This window comes from Myodes glareolus, chromosome 4 (genome assembly GCF_982192425.1).
Source record: "Myodes glareolus chromosome 4, mMyoGla1.1, whole genome shotgun sequence".
NCBI classification, from domain to species: Eukaryota; Metazoa; Chordata; class Mammalia; order Rodentia; family Cricetidae; genus Myodes; species Myodes glareolus.
In genome coordinates this window covers 36586898-36609043 of record NC_142029.1, presented here as the reverse complement: position 1 = coordinate 36609043, position 22146 = coordinate 36586898, and the positions used below count along the sequence as shown (strand labels likewise).

At 41.3% G+C, this 22146-nt stretch overlaps 1 long non-coding RNA gene across 1 annotated transcript; it reads left to right on the top strand.

Moving 5' to 3' along the window:
- The first annotated feature begins 4205 nt into the window (after window positions 1-4205).
- Window positions 4206-19667, top strand: LOC125393638 (uncharacterized). The gene is made up of 3 exons (XR_007229888.3): window positions 4206-4348; window positions 6546-6601; window positions 19382-19667. It is a non-coding gene; the product is annotated as an uncharacterized LOC125393638 (long non-coding RNA).
- The last annotated feature ends 2479 nt before the right edge of the window (window positions 19668-22146 follow it).

Sequence of the window (22146 nt, the reverse complement as noted above, 5' to 3'; positions counted from 1 at the left end):
AGTTCTCTAACAAGAATTTGATAGCGGAGCCTTAGGTTGCCGTATTCATGGCTATGCACCTATTATTTCCCCGCATTGATGATCATGTTGAATTTGTGCAGGACTCCTGATTTTAATGTAGTATGTAAAACACTGCTTCTGTGAATAAACATATAATAATAACTATTTTTAGTTTTGTGCACAGGATAGGCACTTTGAAATTTCTTACCCACTGCTTTTATAGCTAGCAGTTATTAAAGCAGATGGACAAGTGAAGAAATACAGAGGTTAGTTACCTGATGAACAGTGTGGATTATGATCCAGAAATAGAGAACAGATATTTAAAATAAGTAGTATTATATGTGAATGAATATACCCAATATTTACATTTTCGGTATTTCCCATTACTTTGACCTTTTGCTTGCAAAACACATTAAACCACACATGTAAGGATGAGGCTTCCTTTTGCCTCCAACTCAGTATGATTTAGTGTGGAAGTACAAGGGGTATTCATGTGCCAGTGCTGATGAGTCTCAGAAGCCATTGAGGAAGACCACCAAAAAGCTGTGTTCCACATGGTTTCATCAATCCTACTCTAAAATAGGAAAGCTATAGACTGAAAACAGATCCTGGGTTGCCCAGCTTAGCTGGGGACACAGAAGGGACTGGCTGCATGGGACAAGGAAGGTATTGATGAGAGAAAAAGAGAGAGAGAGAGAGAGAGAGAGAGAGAGAGAGAGAGAGAGAGAGAGAGAGAGAATGAAAGTATTCCGTAGTTCATTGCAGTTGTGGCTAAACAAGTAGATACCTTCCCAAAGGGTTGATCACTTGTATCAGTCAGTATTTCTCTGTCTCTGCTGTAGAATGAACTTTAGAACTCTTAGAAAAGATGACTTTTGTTATATATAGGAAACACAAATTTGGGGTAAAGATTCTAAGAGTTTCCATCTAGTGTGGCAGGCCCTGTAGAAACTGGTCACCCTCTGAACCCCTTTGTGCCCTTGCCGCTGAGTTCTCCACTTTGCTCTGTTTCTTACGGCTTCATTAGCTAACTTAAATCGTGTGTTTGTGCAGTTAATATGTGGTTTCCTTGCAAAACAGACTTGATATTAACTAAACCTTCCAGAGTTACCCAATTGCATTTAGGGCAGAGGGTTTCAGACCCAAAATTCCAAGTTTTCTCAAGGTTGGGTTTAAACTACCTATTGATAGAATCTTGGCATATGTTCTATGTATTCACAGGGCATGTCAGAACAAAGCTTCTCAGTTTCGGAGGGTTTCCACCCACATCTCAATTATGTTCATTCATTACCGTCTTGGCAAGCTGGCTGGATTTCTAAAACACATGTCATTCCTCTAAGACTTCATGTATATTCTAAGATGTAAGTGTCCAGCACTAGCAAACCGTTCTTATTCTGTTCCTATAGTCTATTTCATGCTTATTTTACATGAATTTTTTTCAAATAGAGGAATAAAAAATGTAGGGTTTTGAGGCATCTTTCTTCTTCTTCTTCTTCTTTTTTTTTTTTTTGAGACAGGATTTCTCTGTGTAGCTTTGCAGCCTGAACTCACTCTGTAGATCAGGCTGGCCTTGAACTTACAGAGATCCACCTGCCTCTGCCTCCTGAGTGCTGGGATTAATGGGCGTGCATCACCACTGCCTGGCAGTTTCAAGGCACCTTAGGCCCTTGAGATTCAAAGTGTGGTCGACCAGTCAGCTCCCAAATCACCGGCGAGCATGAAAGGAAGGCAAAGGAAACCTTGACTTTGACTCAAGACCTAGATCAGAATGTAGGGACTTTATTACATTCTATTTATTTATGTATTGTGTGTGCATGTATGTGTGGGTGTGCCCATGACATGACGGAGGTAGAGGGTAACTTGAGGAAGTCAGTTCTCTCCTTCTACCTTGTCTCAGGAGTTGAACTCAGGTCACAAACCTGATGGCAATTACCTTCCCTTGTTGGCCCATCTCTCCAGCTCTGAGTACATGTTTCTGAACAGCAGGCTCTCTTCCCTCACCCATGGTCCTTGTGTGCTTTAAACTGGAGGCGCGTTGATGCCGTGTGTTGGCTTCTTCTTTTATTTCCCTCATACTCAGCTCTGACATAGAAAGGTTAAAAAACAAAAAGCTGAAGTTAGGTTAGTTTATTTTGGTTTTGAGCCTTAAAATCATCTAACATGATCTCTACATACAATAGTGCTTATATAAGGTAATATGAATATTAAGCAAGACAAGAGATGAATCTTTTTGACGACTGTGTCATAAACAGTCAATGTACTCATAGGAAATGAGCTGTGCTTCATATTGCGGCCCTAGCAGGAGGAGTGGAGCCCTGTACATGCACCCCCCTTCCAACCTTGACATCCTACAGGGACAAACGTTAACATGACGTCATACTAGTCCCTAAGAGTCCTGGGGCTAACTCGGAATTAGTGCAGACTTGATATATATGAAATGTTTAAAATTTAGACAGAGACTGAGGGGCTAATTTACATAAATGGCTTATGTCACTCAAATGTGGACACCTGTCAATTTAAACAGTCAGTCATTGGTCATGTTCCCGATTCTCAAAGCTTCGGGATTTGCTGTTTTTAATTTCATTCTGTTCTAAATCAAAGTTGTCTTGGCTACCCTAAGATTTTTCTCACATGGTTGTTCTATAACTTCTGTAATATTTAACAATTGGCAGGGCCAGAATGTCACGCAAGGCTGAGGTCCTGCCAGAAAGCAAGTCCAGGGTCTTGCCAGCCTGATCCAGGACTCTCTCTCCTAGCTCTGTAACCCCATCCACATCTGTCAATCCTAGGCACCTCTTCCTTTTCAAAAGAGCCAGTTTTATTTAGTGTGCCAAACTAAAACATATTTGTTTTAGCCTACTGTCTTGCAGCTAGAGATCTCGTGACCCCACAGTGCCCCATGGGAGAGACAGTAGACACGTGCCTTCCTAACACGTGTTGAGCCCTGCCCATCTCCTGTCTTCTACGTAGTAGGAATCAGATTTAATACTTAAAAATAAATAGCTGTCCTGCACAAAAAAAGGAGGAAAACACTAATATTCATCTTATTCTAACCCTCATTCTGAGGATGGTGGATACAAAAATGGGAAGCGACCTGTTGAGATCCATCAACTTTGAGTTGCCCTTGATTTCTTCTTCTTCTTCTTCTTTTTTTTTTTTTTAAAAAAAAAGCATCATTTTTTTGTCTTATAATTTATTTATTTTATTTTATGTGCATTGGAGTTTTGTCATGGATGACCCATCCCTTGGAACTGTTGTTACCAAAAGCTGTGAGCTGCTGTGTGTAACGGACTCCAGGTCCTTGGAAAGAGCAGGCAGTGCTCTTAACCACTGAGCCATTTCTCCAGTTCCTGATTCCTTATTCTTAACACATTGAGAAAACTTTCCCTTTAAGTTTTGGTCTACGGGTGTCTGTTATTTGTAGCTAAACATGTTCCTGGATCCTATTCTATGTCACAACCTTTCTCCCTCTTATTTTCATGTGTGTTTACTGTATTTACATCACGCCTGAGCTCGGTGATAGACTCGTTGCTAGTTACAGGGAGAAGCGTCTCTGCCTTGCTTTGATTTTCATGAATACCTTTCATTCACGAGGCAGGATTATTTCATTCCGGATGCTTTTACCTGCTGCTCTTAAGTCACTCACCTGCTGTAGATACAAGCTCACTCGGGTAGGGTGCTGCAGTTATTCTTGTAGGTCCCTATTAAAAAGAAAAAAAAAAAAACCTGTAGGGCCTGAGTCAAAAAGTTTAGAAAGTTCAAAAATAATTCAAAATTATTGCTGAAAAATCCATATTTATTTGTTGCAGCTTTCTCTGACAGTGTCTAGCACAAAGTTTGGTAATAACTTTTGGTAATAATTATTCAGCTCGGTTCAGCCCAGGTCAAACCAGTGCCTTAATCCAATCAGTTCCGTTTCGAGCTCATTCCTTTTTCTAAACGTCTTCCCATTGCTGTAAATCCCCTTCTTTCTTTTCTCCTTTGAATTTAATGAAATCATTGCTCCATTATGTGTATTCACCGAGTATGACACTTTTTTTAAATTATTAAATCTATGTGTCTTCTGGCTCACTTCTTAGTCTTTCACTTCCTGAGAACGTATCTCTGGAGACTCTTATTACCGTGTGTTCATTTGGCTTCAGCTTCTAGAAGATTCACTATGAGCTGGTTTTGGCTGAGTAAGCTGGGCTTCCATGCTGTGCCCTTGTCTCTCTATAAATACTACCTTTGTCCCTTGGCTGGAGGGTTTCATAATGCGGAGAGACAGATTAGGAGGACTCAGAACGACACCCGGTCACTGAGTCATCTGCCAACACTTATTCCTGAGGCTCTTCCTGCTGTGCTCAGGGTAAGCTCCGGCTTCCATGCCATAGTCAGCAGCTAGGAGGAAGGCGAGTTTCTGCGGAGACAAATCTTCCTAGCTTCTTGTTGCCAGGGAGTTCAGATCCCATCTCCACGAGGTCTGTCTCCTAGTCCCTGTGAATTTATTCTGGCCAGTCACGCCACTATATCTGCTGTGTCAGCTTCTATTGCCTGTGATAGCAGTCCTCCATGGTTTGGCTCCAGACTGGTTTTTTTTTTTCTGGATGTGAGCTGATTCATCATGCTTCAGTTCATTTTATCAATCAATTAATCAATGTAGTAAGTGTAGCGGTTACTAACATTCTTCTTGAGTGTTTGTTGTGTATGTGATAAGGGTTTGATATACATTGCTCATTTCTCCTTAGTCACTCTCTGATCCTCATGCTGACATACTTAGATGTCCACGTTCTTCTGCTCATAGAACACAGGCCAGTGCCGCTCCTAGGTATGTGCCTACAAGGACTGAAAATATAAGCCCACAGGAAGCTGAAATAACTCAAATGTCTATCAACTAACAGAACATGATCATTTATACAAGCGAATAGTAGTCTCTCAATAAACATCCCAACGCATACTACAGCATGAATAAATCATGCAAACCATATGTAAATCGAAGTAACCAGGCACAATGGTCACATATACACTTTTACATATAACTGAAGAGTTAAGAATAGGCAAATCCGTAGAGACATAAACTCGATATTATCAGTAGCAAGAGGGCACAGCTCCATACTGTCACCCTCAGTACTAACCTGAGGAATTCTCTTAATCTTTTAGGGGCCTCAGCCCAGACAAACCCAAGGGTGGTTTGTGTGCAGAGAATTTAGGGCTAATCAGTGTAAAGCGGGGTAGGGGCTTTGCTAAAAATAAAAGAAAGGCACTTAAGAAAGGAAAAGCTTATGCAAGGGCATGGATTTGGGCTTCTCAAGGAAGAATGGTGGTTTATTAGGAGACGCTTAAAACACAAATATTAGCCTTGAACATGGGGGAAAGGCACTCGGGAAGAGGGGTTATACACAGTATGTGGTACAGGCTTCTCAAGGGAGGGTCGTAGTGCAAGAGTCCTAGGGGTTGTCTGTATACGGGGTTTTAGAAGCTTTTGGGATTTCGTGTACAAGGGGTTCTTTTATTTGTTTGTTTTGGTTTTTTCGAGACAGGGTTTCTCTGTGTAGCCCTGGCTGTCCAGGAACTAACTCTGTAGACCAGGTTGACCTCGAGCTCCCAGAGATCCTCCTGTCTCTGCCTCTCGAGTGCTGGGATTAAAGGGATGAGCCACCACCGCTCTGCTGTACAAAGGGTTCTTAAGGGCCACCTCCTTACCTTTAGTTGTTGCCCCTTTAAGTACAAAGGCCCAGGGGGTGACTTTGATGAGATATTAGTATGAGAAGGAAAAGCCAGGACCCACTAGGGTTGCGCAGATTTCCCATAGGAGTTCTAGGAAACTGCAGGTTTCAGCTAGGAAGTGAGAAAAACCTTAAGCAAAGCAGTTGTTAATTGTGCTGGAATTCTTGCTTTGTGGCTGGTGAGAGGCTAAAGCTAGATTCTGGACTGAGGGGGCTTCTCTTCCCTTTCTCATGTCCCCACGGTTTCCCACGTCCTTCCCTTCTGCTTCAACTAGGGATGATTATCGTCATCTTATAGGCAAGCAAGGGCAAGGGCTCTGCTTAACACATGCTTAAGAAGATTCCTAAGCCCTGGTATGGAACTGCCTTTCATTCCGATATCTGTCCAGGACCCTAGCTGCCAAGTTGCTTTCTTCTTCATCGTCATGAACTAGAGCAGAGTTTTTCCAAGCTGGGGTCCACAGGTGGGGCTTAGCCCTTAGACGCAGTCTGTAACCTGAGTTTGTTGACAACATTGCAGCCTTACACCACTTCGCTAACTCTAGACAGAACACAGGGTCCATACTTTTTATCTCCATGACAACCATTTGATGCGGGGAGTGGTCATGAGCCTGGGATACTTTGTCCAGGCTGCTGCTGGCATCTCCAGTACTCATGCCATGGCCGTCATTTATCTTCATGTTGGTGGTGTTTTCCTTACAGAACACTTCACAGAAAAAGTGGAATATTTCTTGCAACTGTATTTTCAGAAGAGAGCACAGGAGAAAGGAAGATTATTCATGCGCAGTAAGAGAGAGTAATGATTTGTATATACAAATCATATTTCATGTCTCTTTCCAGATAGCATGACAGGCCAACTCACTCCTTTGTCAGCCTGGCTCCTGTGGATACTAGAGGTTTGTTTTGTTTTGTTTTTACGTAGATTAGAGTCAGCAATGAAGAGGCCTTGGGTGAGTTAGAACCATTCAGAATCTCGAGTTCATCATCTGTGAAACCAGAGTTTAAAACTGCGTAATGTGGAAAGCAGGGAGGGGATTGATGTAGAGGCGGGAAGCGTCTTGTGAACTACAGAGTGTTATTAAATATAGTATATTCTCTGGGTCCTTCCTGGAATCCATATGTTGAGATTGCAATCTTGAAGATAATCAGCACTTTTTGGAGAAGAATAGGCCATGAAACTGAAAGTACATTCATTTGCTCAGTCATGATGACAACGCTTAGTTCCTTTTTAGATAATCTTTCTCAGTTACTAGATGTAGTTCCTGGGAAATTCTTTCATAAGCAATTTGCTGTCACGTGACAGCATTCAGGGAGCCCGTTCCTGTGATGGAGGAGAACGAAGAGAAGGTTAAGAAGACCCTGGCATGGAGACTGTTTCTCTATAAGCGTACCAAAGGGCTACACTTAGGGAGGAAGTGTTGTTTTCTGAGACCCAGCATTTCCATGGAGAGATGCTTAACAGGAAAGGGCATGAAAGAGCATTCCCGGAGAAGGAGAGCAGAAATACCCGTCTCCAATTGCACGATGGTACACAGGTAGTGTGTTAAGAAAGTCTCCAACTCCACATCAATGTTGTGGTAGGGATGGTATACTTTTTTTCATGGATATATTGTTGCGACTCTCACAAAATGGTACCTCAAGGCGTGCATTTTGACACGTGGAGTTGTAGGAGTGGTCTTAGAGGAGATCCTTCTGAGCCCCCTGCCCCCTGTATCTTGACTCTCCCACAGGTGCAGCAAAGGACTTCATGTGCATGAAGACCAGACCCATAAAAGATCACAACCTCCTTCCGTTCTCAAGAAAGAAGCTCATAGTCTGTCAAAGTGCATCCGCACCGGGGAGGACTTTGTCCCAAGATAACATCTCTTTCTGGCTCGTTCAGATTCCAGAGGGTCATTTATAATCTCATCTCCCTCTCCGAGTCTGTCCTGTCCCTTGATAATTATTTACTATCCCTCTAAATTGCCTCTATCCCCTCCCCCATTTTTTTTTTCTATATGGCGAAGGGTATCAGGCATCCACGCCTCACTGGGTCAGTGGGGGAATCACACTTCTGAGTCTTACAGAGATAGTGCAGAGTCATGCTGAATGTCTGAACCTCACTGGCTCCGTGGAAACACGCGTCCATGACTGTTCCTTGTGCACACCAGAAAACTGCTGTGTCATTTCTCCCGATAGCCTTCGTGTTGTCAGTTCATCTCAGTCAACATTCAGAGGTCGAAGGGAGTGGGGGGAATCCCCTACCTTTATACCATATGAATAACGAGAAAGGCAATTAAAATTGCTAAATAGTAACCTCTCTTGCATGCCCCTTGCTCACTGGAGTCTTAGTTCAAGTCTCAACTATTTTTCCTTTTTAATGAATTTTTGTTTTATTCTGCTGTGACCCTGGAACCGAACCCAGGGCCTTACATACGCTAGGCAAATGCTCTGCCACTGAACTCCATCCTGAATTCTGTTCTTATTTTTAAGCAGGACTTCACTAAGTTTCCAAGGCTGGCCTTGAGCTCACTCCTAGCCCAAGCAGGTCTTGAAGTTATGATCCTCTTGTCTCCATCTCCTGAGTAGCTAGGATTACAGGCTTGCCCTGTCAGGCACGGCTTTTAAAAGTTTTCAAATGAGTATGCATGTTTTATCAGTACCGGTGCTGAGAGGGTTTGTGGATAATTTATGGTGCTTTTTGGCATTAAAAATCACCCTTCACCGACCTTGCTCAAGGTACACTTATTTCATTTCTCTGCACTCACCATGCATTCTCAGCACTGCTGTGGGTATAGCCTCAAGCTATGACTTGGTCCAGCTGAGTCCCGGAGCAGGCCTTTAAGGATCTGATATCAGGCTTTGTCTCTATAGCTCACAGTGCTGAGCATTAGCCCAGTGCAGCCTTGAGTAGACACAGTGAATCAGCAAGTGCTTTAAATGCTTAGTGTGAACCAGTGGCCCGTTCCTGTTAAAGGAAATGAATCATTCCCGCTGCTCTGCCGGCTCTTCGTTTTCAGATAGGTATGGAGTACCACCTAATACACGGGCAGTAGCTAGAACAAATGCATTACTTGAATCGACATGGCTTTCCTAACATGTCGTCAGGTATAGTATGACAATAGGTACAAGTGGCAAAAGGATGGTGGGACGTAATCACTGTGCTTTGAGGGGACCTAATAAAAGGATGTATGGAAAGACTATCCCCGATTTCCTCCTTTCCCTGAATACTCTTTGCAGTGAGCTGACAGCTCCCTTCCCTCTGCAGATCCTGGTGCCTGTGGACTCCCCCACAACTCTGCACCTTCACCTCATTCATGACACCCCTAAATGCCGTGTAGCTCCTTAGCTTTCTAAACCCACTGGAAACTTATATTACCAGAGAAACACTTCCCTCCTGTTTCCCTGCTGTAATAGCTCCTGCAGGATTATTGTAAACTGTTTATTTGTACCCAAAGACTCTTTCTTCATGGACTCTTCCCTCCCCCATCCAGAGGTCACATACGTGACCCTAAATGGTGGATACTCGCTAAGTGTTGGGTGAAACTGAGTAACAATTAAAAATGAAATATTTACTCTGTCAGCTGAGTAAATATTTAACTTGCTTAAGAGTGATTATGGCCACCGCCCAGGCAACGCCATTTCCTGTTTTCAGGGAACTATTGTCTGCTGCTAACTTGTTCCTCTGGATTTTCCTTTCCTACCTATCTCAGATAAAGCTTCTGCGGTTTATGAAGTTAAACAAGACATTATGCATTCTATCTCTACTTAAACTAGGAGGGACAATGGTGTAGGAGGTTCTTCTGTTCATGTGTTGCTTTCATTGGTTAATGAATAAAGAAACTGCTTTGGGCCTGATAGGGCAGAACTTAGGTAGACGGAGAAGACAGAACTGAATGCTGGGAAGAAGGGCAGGGAGAGAGAGCCGCCATGGAGCCGCCAGAGTCAGACATGCTGAATCTTTCCCAGTAAGCCACTGGCATGTGGAGATACACATATTAATAGAAATGGGTTAAATTAAGATGTAAGTGTTAGCCAATAAGAAACTAAAGCTAATGGGCCAAGCAGTGCTTTAATGAATACAGTTTCTGTGTGATTATTTCTAGTGTAAACTAGCTGGGCGGCCGGGACAAACAAGCACCCTTTCCTGCAACAGAACAAAACCCAGGTTTCTATAGTCAGCACAGAACACTCACCCCAGCTGTCTAAATTCAGACGTTTCCTGTGGGGAACAATCTTGCCAGCGCAGTCTAACACTGACTACCTAGAGGATGGATCTCACAGGTTAGGTGCTTCTGTGAGACTCATCATTTGGCATTTGAGCCAACACATAAGGGTACCCACATCTTTCTACCACTAGACATAGGCTCGGGATCCCACCACCATCTCCACAAATTTGATTATTCTGCAAGCATGGCTCATAGACCTTATACTTACTGGTTTATTGCAAAGGATACAGATAAAGAGCCAGATAAAAGTCATACATAGGGCAAGGTTTATAGGAAGAGAGATGATGCTTCTCTGTGTTTTCTGGACCTCAGGTATTTAGCTACGTGGGAGCTTTTTGAACACTGTGTATGTGTACACACACATTAGTGTGTTTGTGTGTGCATGCATATGGGCATGTATGTGTGTGTATGCATATATGTGCTTATGTGTGCATGCATGTGTGTGTTTATGTGTGCATGCACATTTGTGCATGCATGAGGGTATGTATGTGTGTCCATACATGTATGTGAGTGTGCATGCATGTGTGTGCATGCATGTGTGTATGTGCATGTGTGAAGGCTGCACATGCACAAGCCAGAGGGTGACCTCAGATGCCTTCTTCTGTCACTCTCCACCTTACTTTTTGAGACAGGCTCTTTCTTATTGAACCTAGGGCTCCCTGTTTGCTTAGGCTGGCTGGTGAGTGAGCTCTGAGCATCTTCCTGTCTGTTCTGTTCAGGGGTGCCCCTGGATTTTTATGTGAGCACCGAGGATCGGAACTCAGGTCCTCATGTTTGAGCAGCAAATCCTGTTCTCTCAGCGATCTCTGTGACCCCTTTGGATTTCTCTGAAGATTTTTTTAATCGGCCCAGTTGATCAGATCATCTGCCACTGTAAGCAGCTTACCCTGCACTGCCTCTCCTTTGCACAGAGGGAGAGGTTAGGGCTTAGAACTGAAAGTTCCAACCCTCTAATCATACTTAAGTCTCTCCCATACCCACCCTTCCTCATTCTAATCACATCAAAGAGCCTTTAACCACCAGCCATCTGAGCTCACAAAAGGACTTGGCACTTCATAGATTCTGAGAGCATTTAGGAGCTGAATGTCAGGAAACAGGGACGAAGGATGAGTACATTTCTCGTAATGAAATAGTCACTGACACCTTACCATAAATTCCAGGTACCCACTGCCTTTTGTTTTTCAACTTGACACAAGCTATGGTCAACTAGGAAGAGTTAAGTTCCACTGAGAAAATGTTTCCATCAAATTGATGTGTTGGCAAGTCTATGGGGGCATTTTCCTGATTAATGATTGATGGTTAATAGATGATCCTAGGTTATAGAAAAAAGCAGGTTAACAGGTTCAATTCCCGGCACCCACATGGCAGTTCCAGGAACCAATACCCTCACACAGACGTACCTACAGGCAAAACATCAATAAAATAAAAATAAATTTCTTTAAAAAAAAAAGAGGAGGAAGAAAAGAGAGCTGGTTAAATACTTCATGAAGAGCAAACCAGTAAGTAGGATCTTTCCATGGCCTCTGCTTCAGTTCCTGCCTTCAGGTCTTGCCCTGGCTTCTGTTCACGGTGGACTATAAAGTATAAGGCGAGATTACATCCCTGCACCCCAGGTTGTTTTGGTCTTGGTATTTAGTCACAGCCCTACAAAGCAAACGCAGACACCCACTGGCACACTGCTTGTGTGGATGACGTTGAAGAGAACAGTGACTGAGGAGTCCCCAGTGCCAAGCTGCTGGGTGGACTGTGGGGTTCCCCACAATCTAGCACAGTGATCGCGCCACGTTCTCTCTGCTTCAGCTGTGGGAAAGTGGGGTGTCATTATGCGGTCATTCTCTGTTGCTGTGAAAAGCAAAGGGCAACTTGGACAGAACAAGACAACAGCTACTGCCACTTTAAAGTTTGCCTTGAAGTTTAGCACTGAACAGAGGTTCAGATATTGTGACTATAGATTAATAGCAATGGCTCACAAGGAATGCATTCTGGGAATATTAGAATCACACACCTATATCACATAGCTATAAATACTAAGGCAAAGCAAACTCCTAGGGGGTGGAAGACAGTGAACCTTGTTCCCATTGTCTCTCAGCAGTCTCCAAAGATGTTGTTGGGAGAAAGAAAGGTTGAGGAACTCTGCAAGTCAAAGAAGGTTACGAGGTGTGACAACCAGTGCAATCTCCTTGTGCTGGCTCCCCTGCTGCAAGACAGGGTCCTGAGAAAAACAGAAACATTTGAATAGGACCTATTGGATAGTTATCAATATTTAATTTCCTAATTTGATAATTGCAACGTGATATTTTAAGAGAAAGTACTTATCAGGAAACATATAATGACATATTTGGATACAAAGAGGCATGATGTCTACAACTTACTCTCATGTGATTCAAGGGAAAGGAGAGGTGAGTATGTGTGTGCGTGTGTGTGTGTACATGTGTGCATGGAGATACAGAAAAAAAATCAAAGCCTGAGAAAGAGAACTATGGGAAGATGCTAACATTTGATGAAAAGGTCAAGGGTGCTAAAGCTTCTCTCTATCATTTTATTTTGCAAATTTCAAAGTGAAAAGTGGAAAAAGTACACCTATAGTTTGAAAATCAGAAAACTCTGAACAGTGACTAAAAAATCGATGGTATTCCAGAATGATTGCCAGTTTTCAAATGGCATGATGCTATGTTTTAAGTCAAAGAGTAAATACTGAATACTATGGGTAAATTGTAGGCTATGCGGGGAGCTTCATTTCAAATTAAATAGAGTGGAATTGTGGTTGGCAAAAAGCTAATACTTTTTAAAAGTGGGCTGTGGATATTGGAGAGCTCACAATACTATTCTGCCTACTTTAGTGTATACTGGAAACGCTCTTAGTTAAAAATGGCTGAAGGGTTTGTGACTGTTTTTAATGCTTTCTCAACAACACAAAACTGACAAAGAAGCATTGGAAACATTATTTGTTGAATAAATGTATTTGGCCTTATGGTATACAAGGTAAATATTGATATTAACATATTTAGTTGATAACACCAGAAATTTTACTATACATTTTATATGTGACTTAGGAAAAATAATTTTTAGCCATTAGCCCTAAGTTTCATAATAGTTTTATTTCTGATTGAAACATTTCTTCATCTTATAATTCTAGCCTTCTATGGATCTAAGCAATTTTTTTGAGTTGCCTATATATTTTACTATGATAAGGTTGAGCTTCTGGGATATGTTGGTAGTTTAGTGATGGAGAACATAGACCTGAACATAGGTGGAGTTTTCCTGTCCCGCAGCTGCTCTCAAATAAACATACTGAAGCTTATATTAATTATAAATGCTTGGCCAATAGCTTATGCTTATTACTAACTAGCTCATATATTTAAAGTTAACCTATATTTCCTATTTATGCTCTCATGTGGCAGTACCTTTATTAATATGGTATGTTCATCTCCTGCTCCCTCTGAGTCTGGCTGGTGACTCCTGACTCCACCCTTCTTCCTCCTGGCATTCTTCTAGTCTGGCTCTCTTGCCTAACCTTATTCTGTTCAGTTATTGGCCAGCCAGTTTCTTTATTAAACCAATCACAGTGTAAAGGAATATTCCATAGCATTTCCCCTTTTTTCTCTAAATAAAAAGGAAGGTTTTAACTTTAACTTAGTAAAATTATAGACAACAAAAACAGTTATCAAGCAAGAATTAGTTACAATATTCAATCCATTTATATTTGTCAAAATTAGAGAAAATATTCTATTATCTATTTTATTTTAGTGAGTCTAAAGTTTTACACCTAATTTACCTTTTTATCATAACTAAGTGAAACAATAACTATAGCTATGTAGTCTTCAACTCCATCAAAGACCCCAGAAGATCCCTGATGACAGGGATATAAGGCATCCAACTCTGGCTAAAGGCCTGGTATATCTGACAGACTTTTCTGAGAAGCAGGGAATTTTGAAGAACTGTCCTACCTTGTCCTGGCAAAGTTTGGCAGTTGCTTTCTTTTGCATCCTGATGGTCAGTTCAAACAATATCTGTCAGCAATTGAGACAAGACAGTTTCTTTGCCCACATGGTTAGCTTTTGCAATAAAGAAAACAAAATCCATATGGAGTTTTTTTTCTATGCCCATCACCTTCATTAAAATAGATCTGTGCTGCCAGGAACAGATGTCTCACTGTCAAGAAAAGACTTAAGTGCCATAATCTGTAGGTGGTTGAAGACCACCTACCTATATAAATATATCTGTATATGACCTTGAAAACATACCTAATATAACTCTAGTTTGACTATTTCCAACCCTGGCAGTTGACAGGTCCCAGCAGAGGATGTAAGGAGTCTGTGAGGGAAGGATTGAGCCAGGAGGATGGTTGGGAGAATCTTGCAGCTAGAGTAAGCAGAGATAGATTCATGCTGTTCCAAAACATAGATCATATCATTTTTATTTTTTGGAGATGTGTTTCACGTCTTCTTGCATATCTTTTAGTCATCGTTGATAAATCATGACAGAATAGAGTTATCAAATACAATCATTTCCCCTCAAGTTTAGTATCATTGATAAATGGTCATCTTTTATAACCATTTTTACTCACTAACCCCATAACCCAAATTTAAAAATCTAGAGACAAATGACAGCCTGTTCTTGGGCTAGTTGCTTTTGTGACTACAAGGACACTAGACCAAAACAAAGTCTCCAAGCCATCCCAGGCAGATTCCCATGTACCAAGTAGTGCATTATTAACTCTTAGTGGTCAGAGTGCTCAAGAAAAACCCTCAGGCCAAAGCTACTGCAGTTATTATTCAAATTCTGGTATAATACAAGGTTTACATTTTTATATTTTTATATGATTTGTTTATATGTTTAATTCTGGAAATCTTTTGTTCTTTATTCATATGACACCACAGTAGCATTGCATGTGCTACCTTTGCTAAGAAAGGGAGGTCCAGACATCTCATTTTTTAAATCATCTTTCTACATTATTTTTTTACTCATCATATAAGTCTCTGTGTAGGACAGAGGTAACTTCAGCTAATCTAACTGTGTTACTGTATATGCCACATCATTGCCTGAGTGTGTAGTGGGAAGAGGTTTACAATCTGAAATGTGCCCAACCCCTCTAGCCCACTGAATCATGTTGACTTTTTTAGTTTACTTTGTTTTGATTATCTTGTTCCTGAGTAAATACAGGGACAGATGTTTCAAGAATGTCTTATAACCTCATAAAGAGACCTCTGGCTTCTTTATGTGTGTCACAACTTCCAAGGCATAAGAAAGACCTTCAAGTAGATAAGCTATCTCCCTAAAAGTGGGAGAAGTAGTATGTTTAGGTCTTTCCTGGGGAAGATTAGAAGCAGTACTTTTGGAAGAAGACATAAATGATTCATAAGAAATTTCCACCAATCCAATATCCCCAAATTGTGCAAATGAAAGTCTCTCAAGCATGCAACAGGAGATGAAGACCAAAGAAGGCACAGTGGGCATCATGTGGCTCAGCTTTTTGGATCTTTATCAAGCAGCTATGTTGGCCTTATGACTTTTGCCATTCCCATCAGATATGGCTGTGCCAATTAGTATAGATGGCTATTAATCTGTACTCCTTAATTAAATATTATATTTTTAAATGTGCTGCACAAACACAATTTCCCAAACAACAGTAGAAACTTACATACAGTATAACAAAAATAACTTTAAATTTATAGCAATAGACTAAAATCCAAACTAATGTAAATTATTTTGAAATTAATAGATGCTTTTCTAGATTAAGTAGATATAAAAATCTACACTTTTATCCTTTCATTTTTATATCCCCTCTTTTTTCTATTTAGCATTTTTTCTTCACTTAACTTTTTTCTGAGAATGACCAGTAACAATTTGTAACCAACTCATCTTGATGACGAACATCCATAACCAATCTTTTGGGAATGTGGATGTCACTTTCTAGACTACTTCCTGTTGTTTGTGGACACTGTTATCTTTGGGGGAACATTGATGAAGTCCAAGCTGGAGTAGCCTGTGAGGCTGGAATATCTCAGCTAGCATCCTTGAAGCTGTTTTAGATGCTGGATCACTTGGTCCATCTATTTTTACTGGTGTCTGGTCCCCTTGCCCTGAAAATATATAGACTTTTAATGGTTACATACATATCTGTATTAATACAAGTATAGACTGTGCATTGTACATAAGGAGCCGAAGATGAATTTTTGATATGTGTTTGAGCAGGTAAAATATACATCACGTGTCTTGTAGTCCTTTTCAGTTTTTTTCTTTATGTTTGTAACCAGGATTTTCAGGGGATCCTCCTTGATCAAATGTAATTTTTCTTTAACCTGGAGTAAACCCACAGCTTCCCACTTCCTATGGAAATAAAAGCATAACCTTTCCCCTAAAGCTTAAATTTGGCTTAAATTTTGAAGCAAGATATTTTTAAAATATATAGGTTGGTTTAATCTAGCAGCTTTAATCCAGTGTCTCTTAGCAATTCCTTTCTCAGCAGTCAAAAAAATTCAAAGACAACATAATTACATTCAGTATACAGACTCTGTGTATTTTCTGTCTTTATGTGGCTTTATATATATATATATATATATATATATATATATATATATTACTTCACTCCCTTTGGAACTTCATTATTTTTAAACTATATTTTTCTATGACTATATATACCCTTTGTCTTCTCTCTCCCACACCTGTGTATACTTTTAAACACACTCTAACCCGTTTAGAGGTTTTTCCTGTCTGAATTTGTCTTTACTTCATAACTGTAATCCTTTTCTGTCTGCATGAGCAAAATTCCAATCCCGCCATGCAGTGTGCTGGTGGAGCTTGTGTGGCAGTTTAAGCCTGCAGGCAGCAGCTGTGTGAAGCAAGACTGCAGGAACCTGCCACGCAGCTTAGCTCACAACCATTGCTGGCTGGCTCCATTTTGAAGGCAGCTGTCAGGAGACATGTCCCTGCACTGCAGCTGGCATGAGATTATGAGACTAGAAGCTGTGTTTGTCTGTTTTTGTGTGTTTAGAACCTTTTATAAAGCTTTTTCAGGTTTTCTGTGGAAATTTTTGCCAAACATTTGGGCGCCATTTGTAGGGGGGGAGTTTTCTTCTCCTGTAGCTCTCAAATAAACACACTGAGGTTTATATTAATTATAAATGCTTGGCCAATAGCTCAGGCTTGTTAGTACCTAACTCTTGCACTTTAAATTAGCCTATATTTCTTATCTACACTTTCCCATGTGGCTCACAGCTTGTTACCTCACTGCATCTGCTGGTGTCTCCCTCAACTCCACCCTTCTTCATTCCAGCATCCTTAGTTTGGTTGCCCCACCTATTTTTTCTGCCTGACTATCAGCCAATCAGCATTTTATTAAACCAATTTAAGTGATAAGCCTTTATAGTATACAAGAGGATTACTCCATAGAACCTGAATACCTGGAAGTATGTGCTGCTTAGAGAAGGCTAAGATCCTCAAGGCAAGGCACTTTTGAAGTTTACAGTGCGACTGCTTACGTTGAGACTGTAACTACAGAGTTCATGAAACTGAGACCTTATTGAGATACATTCAAGTAAAATAGTTTATTAAGTGGGGTGGTTACAGTATGTTTAAAATCTTAGAAGTTTGTAAATAGAATTTGCAAAAAATTCTACAGGAATTTTTTATCTTAAAAAAATATAGACAGTAGTCGGGTGGTGTTGGCACACGCCTTTAATCCCAGCACTCAGGAGGCAGAGGCAGGTGGATCTCTGTGAGTTCGAGGCCAGCTTGGTCTACAAGAGCTAGTTCCAGGACAAGCTTCAATGCTATAGAGAAACCCCTTCTTCTGTCTCTCCCTCTCCCCCTTCCCCTATCTAGACATACTCATATGCCAGTTCCGAGGAAGTCACACTGTAGCTGATTATTTGCTTTCTTACAGGATTTCCAAATGGCATGATATTCCTATTTTGAAGGTGTTGGGTGGAAACAATAGTTTACTTGTACAGTGAGATTTGACGTTGATTGTATGTAGCACACTGGATGAGAGAGTGGGAACATTTTTACAATGTCCTTCAAGCAGACAAAGCTTAATCTAGAAAGAACCAAAAGTTAAACTTTATAGATTTGCCAAAAAGTCACCTATTTTTTCATCACCTAGTTCAAAAGTTGGTACTAAGGTCCCTAAATAGTACAATGCAGTAAAATCAAAACAAATCCTTTTATTTGGTTCATTTATAGTTTTATTTTATGCCAAGTACTTAGCTTTATTTTTGTTTTTGTTTATAATAACCTGTTATCAAATTATTTTATTTATTATTTATCAAGTTATTTTAATAAAACCTTCTAAGAAGTTTTTAATCCTTTATGGAAAAACAACTTAAAGATAACAAACCAACTATTTAAGTTTAGAAACTATAGCCAAATAGAGATGAAACTGTTGTGGAATATTAGTTTAAAATATGCTACATTTGTTTATGCTGTAAAATATTTGCTTAATGATGCAAAGATGTGTTGTATTTTTTATGTTACATCTGTTTAACTCTGTAAAGCTGTATTACTTTCTCTGTCTGACATACCTGATTGGTCTAATTAAGAGCTGAACAAACAATAGCCAGACAGAAGAGAGAAATAGGTGGGGCTGCCATGCGGAGAGAATAAATAAGAGAGATCCAGGGAAGAGAGAAGAGAGCGGGGGAGGAGCGAGAAGAAGAGAGGAGGACACCAGGGGCTAGCCGCGCAGCCAGCCACAGAGTAAGAAGGAAAAGAAAGATATAAAGAATAAAGAAAGGCAGAAAGCCCAGAGGCAAAATGTTGATAAAGAGAAATGAGATAATTTAAGTTAGAAAATCTGGCGAGAAATTAACCATGCTAAGGCTGGGCATTCATAAGTAAGAATAAGTCTCTGGGTATTTATTTGAGATCTGGGTGGGAGGCTCCCAAAGAGTGAAAAAAAAAAAACCCAAACCCGACTACCTAAAAGTGTGCTTTTACCTTTCTGTTAGCAATTTTAGATTTTTACTAATTTATCAGAAGAGTGATTTTAAATTTCCCTTCTACTCAGCATATTAAAAAACATTTGAGAGCTGGGAATATATCTCAGGGTCAGGTGGAGCCCCTGACTAGCATGCTTGAGGTCCTAGGTTCTAAATTCCCAGTATTTCCAAGGTGGTGGTGGTGGTGTTTTGGGTCTTATTGGCACCTTGGAGTGGGAATCAAGGCAGTTTCCAAAATAAGGTGGAAACGGAACACTTGAAGAACCAGGAACAGTGTGCATTTCCCTCCTAGCCAGGTTGGGTTGGAACTGTTTAAGAGCAGAAACCAGGCAACCAGACTAACCTTTAGGCCAGAGAAAATTCTCTGAAAAGCCAAGTGTTTCCTTTGGTGGATGGAGCAGGCCTTTCCCTAATCCTAGGACCCTTGCCAGCTCCATAGGATGCAGCAGCTGGTCTGGGTGGGGCTGTGTTCTGTTTTCTCTTCCCTCTTCACGCTGTTTCATGCCTCTTTCCCCGTTGCTTTACGCAGGTGTCAGTCACTGAAGTTGAACAGAAGGCCCTCCTGTCCGACATGAGTAACGGCCCCACTCAGCGGAAGCCCGTGAGATCTGGTCACAGCAGACCCAGATAGATGCCAAGACCAACTTCCTCTCTCCTTCTCTCTCCCACAGAACACACTCTAATGGCGAAAGGCTGAAGGCAGGTGTGGGACTTTTACTTGTCTCTATCTGTCCTTCCCAGGAGAACTAATTCAGCATGATCTAGCCCAGGGCCTTTCATTTGCAAGGAGAGAAAAATAAACCTAAGCAGATGAAGTTTGGCTTCTTGTCTCCAAATACACGTCACAGAAATACAGCCAAGTATGCTCCAGACTCGCACATGCTTCACCTCGGAGAGCCGCTCTTGTGTGCTCTTGCACATAGTACGGCTCTCACTATACTTTTTAAGTTTATTTAAAAATATTGGTACTTTTGCCATATGATTTTTTTTCTAAAAGTTAAAAAAATAACAAATAAATAAAGTGAAGACTTAATGTCATCGACTTCTGGTCTCCATGTATACACTAACAGGCACCTGCACATGCAAGCACACAGCATATGCACACACACACACACACACACACACACACACACACACACACACACACACGCCATAAACACATCTTTTCTAAAAAGAGATGTTCTTTTTTTATCGGAAGTATTGCAAGCCGTGTCTTGGTCTGCTATAAAGATCCTGCAATAAAAGTCCTGCTAATTCACACTCACCGCAAAGAGAAATGAATTCTATGCCTTGTAATTTCTTGTCATGTTGGTGCAGGAGCGGAGGCTGTTTAACTGAGGCTGAAGGGCAAACCAATAATAAGGTGAGTGAGGAGCCACTGTTGTTGGGGATAGTCCAAGAATTTGTTTTCCCTCAGGACTGGCTGGCTTCAAGCCAGCACACCTCATCGTTTCTTCTCTTTTATTCCCCTCACTTTCTCCTTCCGCCTCCTATAAGGAAGAACTCTTAAACCTCCTGTTTGGGCAGTGTTGTGGGTCAAACCCAGGATCCTACTCATATTAGGCAAGTGCCCTATCACCAAACCATACCCAGTTTCCTATTTACCCATTGAACACCCCAAAAGTTATTTCTGAGAAGCTTGACGACCTCTAAGGGTTGGCTATACTTTGAAAGCTTTAAAGTCTCTTCTTCATCCTCCTATGGTGACCAGGGACTAAGTTGAGCATATGATATAACAGAACATGGTGACTAGCTATTCACTGGGGGACACTGAATCTAAATAGGTTTCAAACGAGAAGCTAAGGTCAAGGGCCATACAAAGCACATTTAGAAAGTATAAAACCCTAAAACAGAGAACGAGGGTCAGGGAATGGAGAGGGCTCACAGTCATCCTGGTCTTCTGCAGGGTGCTGGGATTCTGGTCTTTGGGTGCCATTAACACTAATTTTTCAGGCCCCAGAAGTTGAACCTTGATAGAGCATGCCCATTTCCCATGTCAGGAAGACACTGTGAAGCTAACGCCATTGGCTTAAGTCCCTTGCCGCCTACTTTTGTGACTTCTTTTCTAACCACTGAGTTTATGCAGAGAGCCTAGGTAGGGGTTATTATGGGTAGAAGGTTATTTGGTAGATTGGGGCAACTCACCACTGATTCCTCTGCCCCATGGCGTATGAAAGTGGTGGTGGGGGAGATCCTAGGCATGAAAAGGCTTAAATGGGGAAGAGAGTGGGAGGATGGGGGAAGATGGGGGTGGAGGATGGTCAATAAAAACAAGGGATTATGAAAAAGAAATCACAAAGAAACTCATTGTTTTATAAGCTAATTTAAAATATAAAGTTAAAAAGGAGCTGAGAATGCAGGTACCCTACGTGGGTAGAAAATACAGCTCCCAGAGCTCACGGGTAGTGTTTGGGTTTTCAGTGAAAATCACGGCATCATGTGAAGCACACCTCCATAAGTGTTGTTGGGCAGACAGGTCCCAGTGGCCCCCAAAATAATATGGTCTAGTGGCATTGTTCTTGATTGCCCACCAGAAGTAAATGGTAGGATCGTATTCCTGAAGAGACCACACATTCTGATTACAGGACATAGGGAAATCAAGTTGGAAACGTGCTGGGAGCTTCCTCTCTGCTGTCCAGGTTACTGGGAGAGACGGCTCATCAGGAGTCCCTTACTCAGCTGTGAGCCCAGCATGCCAGGTTCTGCTAGGAAACATCTAACCCGCTGGGGACATAGTGGCATGATGGCTTTGGAAGCAACCGACCTCTTCCTGGTTGGGTTGGAGGCCCACTCTGAGGGAAGGAAAACACACTTGGTACTGTAAACCAGGTCAAAACTCTAAAGCTAGGGAGGTCATAGGGTCCATAGAGGAACCTACTCCATTTGGGTTTGCTCTTTTCTTCTTTCTAGGAGATGACACACTGAACTGCAACAAACATTTGTGTGAATCCCTCCAACCAAGCTTGACTGAATTTTGTGCTACCTGGTGGTGTTGGCAGATGTTTCATTAGTCTCAACTGTTATTTCAGGGCCCCATGTACAGACAGTTTTAGTTCTCAGGTCTGTGTGTGAGAGCCCAAATGAACTAGAAAATTGGAAGATACTATGATTTCTCCATGGAGGAGTCCCTAAATTCCCAATAGCAGCTCAATTATTTAATCTGACATGGTGTGAAGCTGTTTAAAAAACAAAGCAAAACATCCATTTGATTAACTGATTGACTGCTGAGTGTGAAATGATGTGGTTTGACTCTAACAAAGATCAGTGTTTAGTGAAGGAGATGGATAGAAACGC